Source organism: Sapajus apella, unplaced genomic scaffold, assembly GCF_009761245.1.
Source record: "Sapajus apella isolate SASKATOON/1434 unplaced genomic scaffold, GSC_monkey_1.0 scaffold146, whole genome shotgun sequence".
NCBI classification, from domain to species: domain Eukaryota; kingdom Metazoa; phylum Chordata; class Mammalia; order Primates; family Cebidae; genus Sapajus; species Sapajus apella.
The window spans coordinates 1708969-1722278 of record NW_022437086.1 but is presented as its reverse complement, the minus strand read 5'-3'; the positions used below and the strand labels follow the sequence as shown (position 1 = coordinate 1722278).

The 13310-nt window shown below is 45.1% G+C and overlaps 1 protein-coding gene across 6 annotated transcripts in view; it reads right to left on the bottom strand.

Moving 5' to 3' along the window:
• Nucleotides 1-13097, bottom strand: part of RABGEF1 (RAB guanine nucleotide exchange factor 1) — a 77227-nt gene extending 64130 nt beyond the window's left edge. For 2 of the 6 annotated variants that reach the window (XM_032264689.1, XM_032264690.1), the window contains exon 1: nt 12937-13097. The gene's annotated coding sequence lies outside the window, so the exon portion shown is untranslated. Of the gene's footprint in view, nt 1-737; nt 807-12936 lie in introns of all 6 variants that reach the window. The other 4 variants (XM_032264686.1, XM_032264688.1, XM_032264683.1 and 1 more) reach the window with 3 other exon arrangements.
• Between the last annotated feature and the right edge of the window lie 213 nt (nt 13098-13310).

Below are 13310 nucleotides of genomic sequence, written 5' to 3'. Positions count from 1 at the left end.
GCCTGTAATCCCACCACTTTGGGAGGCCGAGGTGGGTGGATCACATGAGGTCAGGAGTTTGAGACTAGCCTGACCAACATGGTGAAACCGTTTCTACTAAAAATACAAAATCAGCTGGGCATGGTAGCACATGCCTATAATCCCAGCTACTCAAGAGGCTAAGGCAGGAGAACCGCTTGAACCCGGGAGGTGGAGGCTGCAGTGAGCTAAGATCACACCACTGCACTCCAGCCTGGGCAACATGGCTCACATCTATAATCCCAGAACTTTGGGAGGCCAAGGCGGGCGGATCACGAAGTCAGGAGGCCGAGACTATCCTAGCTAACATGGTGAAACCCTGTCTCTACTAAAAATACAAAAAATCAGCTGGGCGTGGTGGCACACACCTGCAGTCCCAGCTACTTGGGAGGCTGAGGCAGGAGAATCACTTGAACCCGGGAGGCGGAGGTTGCAGTGAACTGAGATTGTGCCACTGCACTCCAGCCTGGGTAACAAAATAAGACTCTGTCTCAAAAAAAAAAAAAAAAAAAAAAAAAAAGATGACAAAATACACATTTTCAAATGAGAAAAAAAACAACTGTTACGGGAAGACAGGCACTGGACGAAATAGCAGAGGGAGATCTTCAAACTGAAAGGAAGATTACCGGACCCCAACTGAAACACAGATGCAGAGGGAGCCTGGCCCAAAATACAACTTTTATATGTAACTGGGTAACCCAAAAATGTGTGTGACTCACTTTACTGCAGTGATGTAGAACCAAACTCATAATGTCTCCAAAGTATGCCTGTAATATTTTACAGCAGCCCTAGGAAAAAAACATATACCATCCAATAAGAATTGCTGTAAACACTACAAATAATTAGAAGAAATGAGTTTTCCACAAACTGACATCAAACTGTGGGTTCACAGCATTACTTGTTCTTTACAAATAGGGCAATCATATACCCCAGTTAACAAGTAACAGTCCTGGCCTAAAAGCACCCCCTTTGATTCTCAAAAGTGACCTCCTTTGGATAATAAATTGCATGGTCATCCTTTATGAACCCACTTAGAATACCCTTCTGTCTGTTCACCTTCAAATCCTACCCTGTTCAAAGATCGAGTGACATCCGACTCCATCTTCCCCACTGACAGGATAATTCTCTCTCCAGTTCCTGTAGCTTTTTATAAATACAGCCATTATAATACTCATATCCTATTACAATGACTTGCTTACATGTCCACCCCATGCTCTTAGCCACAGTGCCAGGAACTGAGCAGGTACTCAACAGATATTTTCTAAGTTTCTCAAATGATTCATCAGAAAACTGACAAAGTACCTGCAGAGACAGTGTTCTTTCACTTGTGTCCCTTACACAATCTCCTGCATCCAGTAAAGGTGGAAGTAAAAAATTAAATAGCAAACAACTAACTTGACAATCAGTGATTTTCAGATTTTAGTGCACATCAGCATCACTTGGAAGACTAGTTAAAACACAGAGTTTTTTAAGTAGTCCCACCCCAGAGTTTCTGATTCCGCTGGGATAGGGCCTGAGAATTTGAATTTAACAAGTTTCCAGGTAATACTTCTAGTAACTAACTCTGAGAACCACTGCTATAAAGAAAACACCACAATTGTGAAAGGGTCCATTTCTTCTCCCAACTTCATTCCTAATGGGAGACTCCCTTTTCTGAATATGACAGAGTAGCTTGTGGCTGACCAACACTTCTGCAGGGAACAAGATACACTATACTAGAAGCATCTAGATTCTAGAAAAAGAGAAACTTCAGAGATGAGATGACATTCTACAAACAATTTTTTCCTAATGCATTTGCTGATTCTGCTGAGGCAGAGGAACCATGAGAAAGCTTCTGGAAGAGATAAAAATAAAGACTTTTTTTTTTTTTTAATTGAGACAGAGTCTCACTGTCACTCAGGCTGGAGTGCAGTGGAACAATCATGGCTCACTGCACTCCTTGAACACCTGGGCTCATGAAATCTTGAGCCTCAGCCTCCTGAGTAGCTGGTACCATTAGTTCATGCCACCACACTTGGCTGATTTTTCAGTTGTGTTTTTTTTTTTTTTTTTTTTTTTTTAAAGATAGATGGGGTCTTTGTTGCCCAGGCTGGTCTTGAACTCCTGGGCTCAAGTGATCCTCCCACCTTGGCCTCCCAAAGTGCTGGGATTACAGGTGTGAGCCAATGTACCCAGCCTAAGATTATGAGTTTTGTGGCTCAAGGACCCAGTGAAATAGGAGTCAAAATCTGGGCTTAACACAAGGGTGGTTGGGCTTAACACAAGGCTGGTTTTCCCCTGAAGACACAACCCAAATTCTGCACCCACATAGAGAAGGCTTCAAAACAAAACCGAAAGCCTCTGAAAATCAAGACTGAATTGTCCTCAAGAGACAAATATGACTCTCCCCTTGTTGGGGAGGGACTCCTCTAAACTCACGAGACTATCACTGAAAGCCTTAGGTGGGTACTTGCCAGGAGTAAGAGCAAATCAGAACAAAACGCAGCCTCATCCAACCTGCAACACAGCCTCAACCCTCAGCTCAGTCCCTAGCAGTATTAGGTGATCAGCCCCCACACTACCTGCCTAACAAAAGGAAGAGTGATTTCTTCCCTGAAAAAGAATAGCATCATCCAGACCCTTACTGTATTCACAGTGCCTCACATTCAGATAACTAAAAACTAACAGGAAAAGCAGATAACAGAAGCAGAGGCTCATATGATTTACGCTTGATTTTACCAGGAAGACTTATTTAATGGTAAGTATGTTTTTAAAAATAGAAAAAAAGGCCGGGCGCGGTGGCTCAAGCCTGTAATCCCAGCACTTTGGGAGGCCGAGGCGGGTGGATCACGAGGTCAAGAGATCGAGACCATCCTGGTCAACATGGTGAAACCCCGTCTCTACTACAAATACAAAAATTCAGCTGGGCATGGTGGCGTGTGCCTGTAATCCCAGCTACTCAGGAGGCTGAGGCAGGAGAATTGCCTGAACCCAGGAGGCGGAGGTTGCGGTGAGCCGAGATCGCGCCATTGCACTCCAGCCTGGGTAACGAGCGAAACTCCGTCTCAAAAAAAAAAAAAAAAAATAGAAAAAAAGAGGAAAGGCCAGGCACGGTGGCTCACATCTGTAATCCCAACACTTTGGGAGGCTAGGGTGGGCACATCACTTGAGGTCAGAGTTTGAGAAGGTGAAACCCTGTCTCTACTAAAAATAAAAAAATTAGCCAGGTGTGGTGGTGCATGTCTGTAGTCCCAGCTACTCATGAGGCTCAGGCAGGAGAACTGCTTGAACCTGGGAGGTGGAGGTTGCAGTGAGCCAAGTTCACACCACTGCACTCCCGCCTTGGCAACAAAGTGTGACTCCTTCTCAAAAAAGAAAAAAGAAAGAGAGAGAAAACATATAAAAAGATTAAGAATTTCAGCCAGGTGCGGTGGCTCACGCCTGTAATCCCAGCACTTTGGGTGGCCGAGGTGGGTGGATCACAAGGTCAGGAGTTCAAGAATAGCCTGGCCAAGGTGGTTAAACCCCGTCTTGACTAAAAATACAAAATTAGCTGGACGTGGTGGCAGGCACCTGTAATCCCAGTTACTTGGGAGGCTAAGGCAGAGAATTGCTTGAACCTGGGAGGCAGAAGTTGCAATGAGCTGAGATGGCACCACTGCACTCCAGGCTGGGTGATAGAGACTCTGTCTCAAAATAAATAAATATATAAATAAGAATTTCAACTGCAAATTGGAATTTATAAGTGTCAAACTGAAATTCTAGATCTGAAAAGTATTACTAAAAGAATTCAATGGGTGTATTTAACAGCAGAACAAACAGAAGAAGAGTCTTTTTAGATTAGATTCTTCTCCAAATACGCGTAAAATATTCGCTGAAGAATGAAACTGAAATCTTTGCGTTTCACTGAACTAAATGGAAGAATCGCTATCATAATCACTATTGCCTATGTTTGGGACTGGAACTGGTTGGGGCTGGAACTGGTTGGACCTGCAGTCCAACTGGCTAACCAGTTTTTCTGTCAGAATCTAAAAAACCTCAAAACAATTTCAATTTATTTCTCAAGTACCATTTTATGTGTATAGTATATTTAAATGTACCAATATATTTATAGCACTAGAACAATGTATATCTTTTTATTTATTTATTTATTTTGGGACGGAGTTTCACTCTTGTTGCCCAGGCTGGAGTGCAATGGGTGATCTTGGCTCTCTGCAACCTCCACTTCCCGGATTTAAGCGATTCTCCTGCCTCAGCCTCCCGAGTAGCTGCGATGACAGGCATGCACCACCACGCCTAGCTAATTTTATATTTTTAGTAGAGACAAAGTTTCTCCATGTTGGCCAGGCTAGTCTCAAACTCCCGACCTCAGGTGATCCGCCCACCTTGGCCTCCCAAAGTGCTGGGATTACAGGCGTGAGCCACCACACCCAGCAAAAAATGTGTATCTTTCAATGCATTGAGTTACTAGACAGAAGTATTGAAAAGGCTCTTACAGGTAATGAAAAAACTGTGTCTGCAATTTGTTCCCTAATATGTCAAAAACCAAAAGTAGGCTCTTGAGAGAAAGTACTGTCTACTCAATACAGCTGATATTTAAAGAACTTAAATACTGAACTTCAGTATTGTTTCTGTCATGAGACATTGTGTTTCCTGGGACCACTGTATTTCCAGGCAACATCATAACATTTTAAAGAAGCATCGGCAGTTGGCATATGGGTATGAAAGCACTTTGCCACTGGAATTCTCATAAATGGTATTTAAAAGTGTCCATTCAGGCCGGGCGCGGTGGCTCAAGCCTGTAATCCCAGCACTTTGGGAGGCCGAGGCAGGTGGATCACGAGGTCAAGAGATCGAGACCATCCTGGTCAACATGGTGAAACCCCGTCTCTACTAAAACTACAAAAAATTAGCTGGGCATGGTGGCGCGTGCCTGTAGTCCCAGCTACTCAGGAGGCTGAGGCAGGAGAATTGCCTGAACCCAGGAGGCGGAGGTTGCGGTGAGCCCAGATCGCGCCATTGCACTCCAGCCTGGGCAACAAGAGTGAAACTCCGTCTCAAAAAAAAAAATAAAGTGTCCATTCATGACTATACGGCATTTAAAATCCTAAACAAATAAAATCTACATGCTTATCTCACTGCAACCTCAACTGCAACGGCCAATTTACACAAATAAAAATATAATCCAACTTGCTAAATAGGAGCCAAGCATACTATCTCGTGAGGCATCAGTTATAAATTTTAGACACTCTATTTTATTAGCTTGTAGTTTTGTTTTTCTTTTTTATTTTTTTTAAAGAGACAGAGTCTTGCTTTGCTGCCCAGGCTACAGTGTAGTGGCTATTTACAGACACAATGATAGCACACTACAGCCTCTAACACCTGATCTCCAGCAATCCTCCCGCCTCAGCCTCCCAAGTAGCTGGTACTACAAGTGCTCAACACCTCACCTGGTTCTGTTTTTTGTTTTCACACTTCGTATTTGCTTTCTAATATTCTATTCAAAACTTTGGTCACCAGCACAACTCCTTTTTTAGAAACACATTTAGGTAACAACGTCAAAAGCCTTATGGATATACAATTAAGGAAACACAGCATTACAATAACTATACACAGGCAAGGACAGTTTCACCCACTGTTTACTGAGTAGGGGTGAATAGGGATGGTCTCTCTCCATTAGCACGATGCCTGGCTCCTGCTAGCATTTGATAAATTTGAACCATTATTACTTGTTGAAAGTGCAACTCTTCAGCTGGAGCAAAATACAGATAAAACAACTTACTGGACATTTCATCTAAGATGAGTGGATCTGTTCCCATGTTAAAAATAAATCATAGGCCTGGGCTTTCTAAGCCAATGCTCTCTGTGCTGGCACTCACATCCCACAACCTACTTCCAGAAATGAATCTTCAGTCTGGTATTCCCTCAGCCCATCTCTGTATAGAGGTGAGGTGGATTTCATTCAAATATGTTCCCCTGTCAGATACACACTGGGGCATGCCACCAGCGGGGCTTCGGTGGAGGAAGTCATGCTGAGCCTCAAGGCCTGATATCACTTACCAGGAGCCTCAAGGAACCCAGTCGGCACCACAATAGCAGCCTTGCTCATATGATATAAAACATTTTGGAGTGTGCCCAGAAGCAGGGTGACAGAAAGCTCTGTGAGGGTTTCAATGAGGGGCTGAAACAGTGCAGACTTGCAAACAGATTCATCTAATCAGGAAGTTCAAATTAGAGAACTGGAAAATCAGCTCTCTTAATCAAGTTATTTAGCATAAAAATAAAATTGATAGTGAAGATATAAAGTGTAATCACCAAGTAAACCTCTCCTCTGTCATAGCTTTCCTGCTTCAGAACTGCAACTGAAAAGGGTATTTCAGTTGCAGTTTCATTAAGATGGTACCAAATTTGGAGTTGGGTAGATGTTTGCATGGCATCCTTAAACTAGCTGTTATGATTTTATTCTTTGAGTTAATTAGAATAAAGTGATTTTCTTCCAAAAAACAAACAAACAAATATGTGCCCTTGTCAGATTCTTCCATAGTGATACCCCTATGATAAAGCACACCTGTGTAAACATATGGCTTCATGATTCACCAACAACAGAAAACAGATGTACTCAAGGAACTTGTCAGGAAGCACAAACTCAAACCGGACTGCTGATAAATTCATTACAAAAGATCCACGGAGAAAGTATGGAAGGTAGCTGAGGAATGTACAACCCACCTACTTATCTAGATAATCTAAAACGGATCCTTTAATCAGTCTAGAGATCTAAGTTCTCAGATCACGTTATTTTGCAGGCAAGAGAAATGTTTTACAGAATGTTTTGACGTTATGTCACCATCTTATACAATAAGGCAATGAGGAGTTTTACTAAAACATAAAGTAAAACTCAACACACAGCCCTTTGAAACGCATGTTGTAATGTGTCTCTGGGAATTCAAAGGAGAAACTGATCTCTTTTATGGTCACTGAACCATGTAACTGATTGTATTTCTCTCTGAATTGGCGACTCAAAAGCAAAGCCCAAATTTGTGGCCCTTTAACAAGTAAGACTTCAGTCCAAGTGCTCTATGAACACAGCTCATTCCTGTTTCCATTTTAATTTCCCCTCAGTCCTGAATTCCTCATCAGGGACTTATCTCTGTATGTTACCAACAGTATGTCATATGTATCTTTGTAAGTCATTACAAATCCTTTCAGGAACAAGATGTGTAACAAGTAAATGATACGTTCCACTTAAAAAAAATACAGCACAATAAGAAAACATTTTCTTTGATTAATAAATATTTTCTATGTTCTATTTCTAAATGCATTTTCTTTTATGTGCTTCAAAGTGCCTTCTTTAGGAAAAATGAAAGTGCTTAAAATTAGAAAATTCTAACAGAGGAACTACAAAATTAAAACATTTTCATTATGTATTTTTAACTGCAAAGCACGAAGAAAATTATAAATATATCCCTATGTGAAAATGCCCCAGAAGCCATTTTTAATTTTAGAATACAGACCAAATCACCATAAATTCAATTACGGTTGCATATTTATTTTGAATGGGAACTGAATAGCTTCCAATGTGGTTCATAAGATCTTTACAATTCCTCCTAAGTTGTTTTGTGCCTAGCATAGAGATGCTGCCAACCATTCCTTAGGGTGAGGCAGCAGAGAATTTAGAGCTCTCAAAACTCTTGTTACATTTCTGCTTCAGAGATTTTCAGCAATATCCTCACTGCTACAGGGAGAAAATAAAAAGCTTAACACTCCCTCAGTGTGTAACATTTTGCTCGTTCATGAACACATACTTATTCTGACTGTAACTTCTGACTTTTAACATGATTAATTGATTATAATCATGGTTCCTGGCCCTCCTAGTAACCATTACCAAGAGAACTATGCTACCAGAAACAAATTTAAATATTCCATTAGGGCCGGGTGCGTTGGCTCACACTTGTAATCCCAGCACACTGAGAAGCCAAGGTTGATGTATAAACTGAGGTCAGGAGTTTGAGACCAGCCTGGCCAAGGTGGTGAAACCCTGTCTCTGCTAAAAATACAAAAATTAGATGGGTGAGGTGACAAATGCCTGTAATCCCAGCTACTCAGGAGGCTGAGGAAGGAGAATCACCTGAACCCAGGAGGCGGAGGTTGCAGTAAGCTGAGATAGAGCCACTGCACTCCAGCCTGGGTGACAAGAGTGAAACTCCATCTAAAAAGAAAAAAAAAAATTAGCCGGGTTGCAGGTAAGCTGAGATCACATCATTGCACTCCAGCCTGTGAGCAATGAGAAGAGTGAAACTCCGTTCCCCCTGCAAAGCTACTCAGGTGGCTAAGGCACAAGAATCGCTTGAACCGGGGAGGAGGAAGTTGCAGTGAGTTGAGATCGTGCCACTGCACTCCAGCCTGGGTGACAGAGTGACACTTGTCTCAAAAACAGAAAAAAAAAGGTCTACTATAAATAAATATTATACTTCCTATCCTCCTGACAGCAACTTCACAGAAAACAGAAATTTCAGAGGGAACTTGAAAACAGCACCATAAAAGTATAATCTGTTCCTAAAGCATTTTAGTAGCTTTATCCAAACATCAAACAAATAAACATAAGTTAAACAGTATTAAGTGGGACAAAAAGAAGTTAACTGGTTTTCACGTTTATATATTGTAACAATAGTCCAGATTACTTCAACTCACTTCAGCCATGTGAAATAACACACATAATGTTTCTACAGTGCTTTATGATAGATGTATGCATTTAATAAGACTTTCAAAATGTTTGGCCTCCACTATGAAAGTTTTTATGGAGACAGGGTATCACTCTGTCACCCAGGCTGGAGTGCAGTGGCTTGATAACAGCTCACTGCAGCCTGGAACTCCTGGACTCAAGTGATCCTCCCACTTCGGACTCCCAGAAGTGTTGGGATTACAAGAATGAGCCACCGTGCCCAGCCTATAATGTGATAACTGTGTTGATGGGCTAAGAAGCCACTTGGTACCTTCTGAATCACACTGAATCACTTGGTACACTATTCTGAATCACAGGTGTTAGGTTACACAGGTATTTCCTACATTTTAGAGATAGGTCATCTCTGCTGGAGATGTTTGCTCTGCAGCCAATAAAACCAGAAATTAAATTCACACAGTCAAGATTGAAATTCTATGCCTCTAGCGAAACACCGATTAAGTAATCAGGATCTTAGTTTTTTTTGTTTTTTTTTTTTTGAGATGGAGTCTTGCTCTGTCACCCAGACTGGAGTGCAACGGCGCAATCTCAGCTCACTGCAACCTCTGCCTCCCAGATTTAAGCAATTCTCTGGCCTCAACCTCTCCAGTACCTGGGATTACAGGTGCCTGCCACCACACCCGGCTAATTTTTGTATTTTTAGTAGAGATGGGGTTTCACCATGTTGGCCAGACTGGTCTCAAACTCCTGACCTTGGTGATCTGCCTGCCTCAGCCTCCCAAAGTGCTGGGATTACAGGCATGAGCCACCATACCTGGCCAGGATCTTAGTTCTACATGTAGGCAACACTGTGGGAATTCACTCAGGACGGTAGCAAAAATGTTAAGAGAAAAATAGTAGAGAGGATTACAGTATATAGTCTCAAACTCTTTTGGAAGGCCTAAGGGCTTTTTCATAGTTTCAGTAGAAGTTTCAGCTGAAGGCAGCCTAAATCCCCTTTACATTTAGTTAATAAGCAAATCAAATAGGGTACATGGAGGAGTTCATCTAACTAACTTGTTTACTCATGTGGTCTTAAGACTAACCTTTGAGCTGATGACCCTCTCAGGGGGAGGTCAACCAGGGAGATGACCCTCTAATGGTGTCTGTTTTGGGTACTGAAACCTATGCTTTAATCTTCACGCTAATAGTGTTGACTCAAGCCTTTGTCAATTAAACTTTACTAAATAAATGCAAGTCTCTGGCTGGTGGGGGCCAGCAGTTGCAACTGTTTACAGCGGTCTCCAGGTAGTCTCTAAGAAGCTGCAGGGACCCTCGGCCAAACTGGCAAAGCAAACTATCTGTGTATCAGTGTACTTTATTCACCTGTCACTGAGTCAGGGTCGGCAGAACAGATCCCAACAGGTAGTGACCCTGATACATCACAATGAGTAAGTACTGGTAACATTTTCTTCATTGAAAACCAGCCCAAAAAAAAAAAAAAAAAATCAAAGAATTAATGAATTATTCTTATCAAATCAAATAAATGCAAAGACAGAAATGCAGAATTCCTGTTTACAAATTAGCTAAGTCAGACAGCCTTACAGAAAGAAACAACTAGTAAATGAGCATATATTCCATTCAAGTACCTTTTTTCTTTTGTAGAGATGAAGTCTTGCTATGTTGCCCAGGCTGGTCTCCAACTCCTAGCCTCAAGCAATCCTCCCATCTTGGCCTCCTAAAGTGCTGGGATTACATGCCTGAGCCACCATGCCCGGTGTCACTTCAAACATTTAATGAGCAGGGAAGATTAAAATACAATACAGCAGTAAGTAGCCAGGCTTGGTGGCACACACCTGTAGTCTCAGCCACTTGGGAGGCTGAGATAGGAGAATTGCTTGAACCCGGGAGGCGGAGGTTGCAGTGAGCAGAGATCACAACACCATGCTCCAGCCTGGCGACAGAGAGAGACTTTGTCTCCAAAAAAAAAAAAAAAAAAGAAAAAAGAAAGGTAAATAATCAAGCACTATACTGAAAACAATCCTTATCAGCCACATGGCAGCCTGTGTGTAAGAGCTACATAAAATTTCATTTTAGGGCTGGGTGCAGCAGCTCATGTTTGTAATCCCAACACTTTGGGAGGCTGAGGCTAGAGAATCACTTGAGGCCAGGAGTTCCAGATCACCCTGGCAACATATAGGGATTCCATCTCTACAAAAAAATTAAGCCAGGCAGACTAAATTAGTAGGTGGCAGGCCTGTGGTCCCAGCTACTTGGGAGGCTGAGACGGGAGAATCGCTTAAGCCTGGGTGGTGGAGGCCACACTGAGCTATAGTGAGCTGTGTTCGTCCCACTGCATTCCAGCCTGGGCAACAGAAAGACTCATTTTAACCACACAACGACCCAGCTAAAAACCCCTCCCTGGTTCTGTCACCATCAGATAAAGCCTAAGCTCCTGTATCTCTGTCTTGCACTTTTTCACTTGAACAATAACCACCCTCCAGGCTCAGTAGCTGATACCTGTAATTTCAGCACTTTGGGAGGCTGGGGTGAGAGGACTGCTTGACTCCAGGAGTTCAAGACCAGCCTGGGCAACACAGCAAGACTCCATCTTTACAAAATATTTAAAAATCAGCTGGGCGTGGCAACACACATTTGCAGTCCCAACTACTCTGGAGGCTGTGGTGGGAGGATCACTTGAGCCCAGGCAGTTGAGACTTCAGAGACTCACAATCGCGTCACTGTACTCCAGTGACGAAGTGACATTCGGTCTCTAAATTAATAAATAAATAAGCAAGCAAGCACTTCCTTGCAGTTACTGGCCTTCTCTCCTTTGGTTCCCTCCTCTCCCTCAATGAACCCTGCAGAGTGAATGTTAATCATTCTTCAAGGCACCTGCAGAAAGTGTTCCCTGACCCCTTCCAGGCTCTACGCCCAACAGCCTGGCCTAAATGCCCAGCTCCTTCCTTGGTGCTCCATCTTAGCTCACACTCCTTACCACAATGTTTTGAAAGTATCTTGACTGTCCCTTCTCTTCAGCTGGCTAACATCTAGAGAGCAGAAACATGACTGCTTGGAAGGACATTAAAAATTCAAATCCTGAACATTTTTTAATCCTGCGGCTATGAATCAGTAACTCTTAAAAGCAAAATGTTACTTATCATTAAATATTAACAATATAATCAAATTTTCTTGCATCTCTGGGAAGTTTCTTGGTACAGCAACTTTAAGGAACAGACTTTAACAGCAGTTAAAGCCGCACGGTGGCTCACGCCTGTAATCCCAGCACTCTGAGAGGCCGAGAAGGGAGGATGACTTAAGGCCAGGAGTTTGAGACCGCCCTGGGCAACAGACTGAGATCTCATCTCTAAAAAACAAATGAACAAATAAAAACAAAGCAGTTTTAGGTTTAGAGGAGGAAAAGTATGTCTCCAAGCCAAAAACCAACTCCCAAGGTGCTGCCGCCGTAAACTCGTCCTGGGAAAATTTCCTATCTAATCGCAAAGGCAAAACAAGCCTACCGGCGCCCGTGACACATTTCCCAACCGCAAGGATTGGTCACCCGCCCTGAGACACCGCCAGCTGCCTATGACCCAGTCTCCAAAGCGGCTGAGTCCCTCCCTCTCCTCTCCCTAAACTTCCGTGATGGGCATCCCTCGGCTCTCCTCCCCGACGGTTTGGAAATAGGGCCTTCTGCTCCAAACCCCAGCCCCGCAGCCCCGCCTCAGCCACGGGGTGGAAGTCAGGACCACAGGCTTCAAACGCCCTCCCAACTCCGGGACGCTTCCTTCCCCCCAGGGCGACGCGGGATCGAGTCCTGGCGCCCCCGTTGCGATCGGGGTAGCTGCAGCCTGGGTGCGAGCGTCCCATCCAGGCGCGTTCCGGGGAGGTCCCGGGAGGGTCCCGCGCGAACACAGGTGTTGCTTCGGAGCCCGCGTCCGGGTCGAGGGGAGCCGCCGGGGAGGGAGGCGGCCAGGAAACGCTCCGCGTCAGGCCGTCGGGGATCAGCCGGGCGCTGCGGGTCCCGGTACCCAGCGTCTGGGACAGGGAGGCCGCGCGCTGCGAGGACTGAGGAGCCGAGAGCGGCCCGGAACCGGGAGGGCGGCGCTGACGGGCTCGGAATGTGGGACGAAGGGCGGCGGGAGGCACCGACGCGCAACTGCCCCGGCCGCGCGGACGGCACGGACCAACCGACCCGCCGCCCCCGGCCCGAGACGCCCCGCCGCCCGGCCCCCAGCGCTGAAAGCCGCGCCGCCCTCGGCCCCCGTCCGTCCGCTCCGTACCTCGCCCGCGGCTCCGCCGGCGTCCACACCACCGCTCGCCCAGCGTCTCTCAGGCAGGTCTGGAATCCCGGGGCCGCTCCCGCCTCACACCCACCCTCCCGCTCGCCCCGCCCCCGGCACCGCCACCGCCACCGCCACCGCACGCACGTTACGCACGGCGCGCAAACGTCACTTCCGGGGCCTTGGGCTCGTGACGGGCGGAAGTCCGGAGCGGAGGGCGACGCCGCCCTGACGCCCGCGAACAAAGGGAAGGGGGCAACATCCTGGCTGAAGTTGGGGTTTTGGGAGCCCCGGAGAAGCCGGCGTTTCCCAATCTGTGGCTCAGTCCCGCGCTTCCGGCTTCCGACGCGCAGCAGCCCGAGGGCGACGCTGGG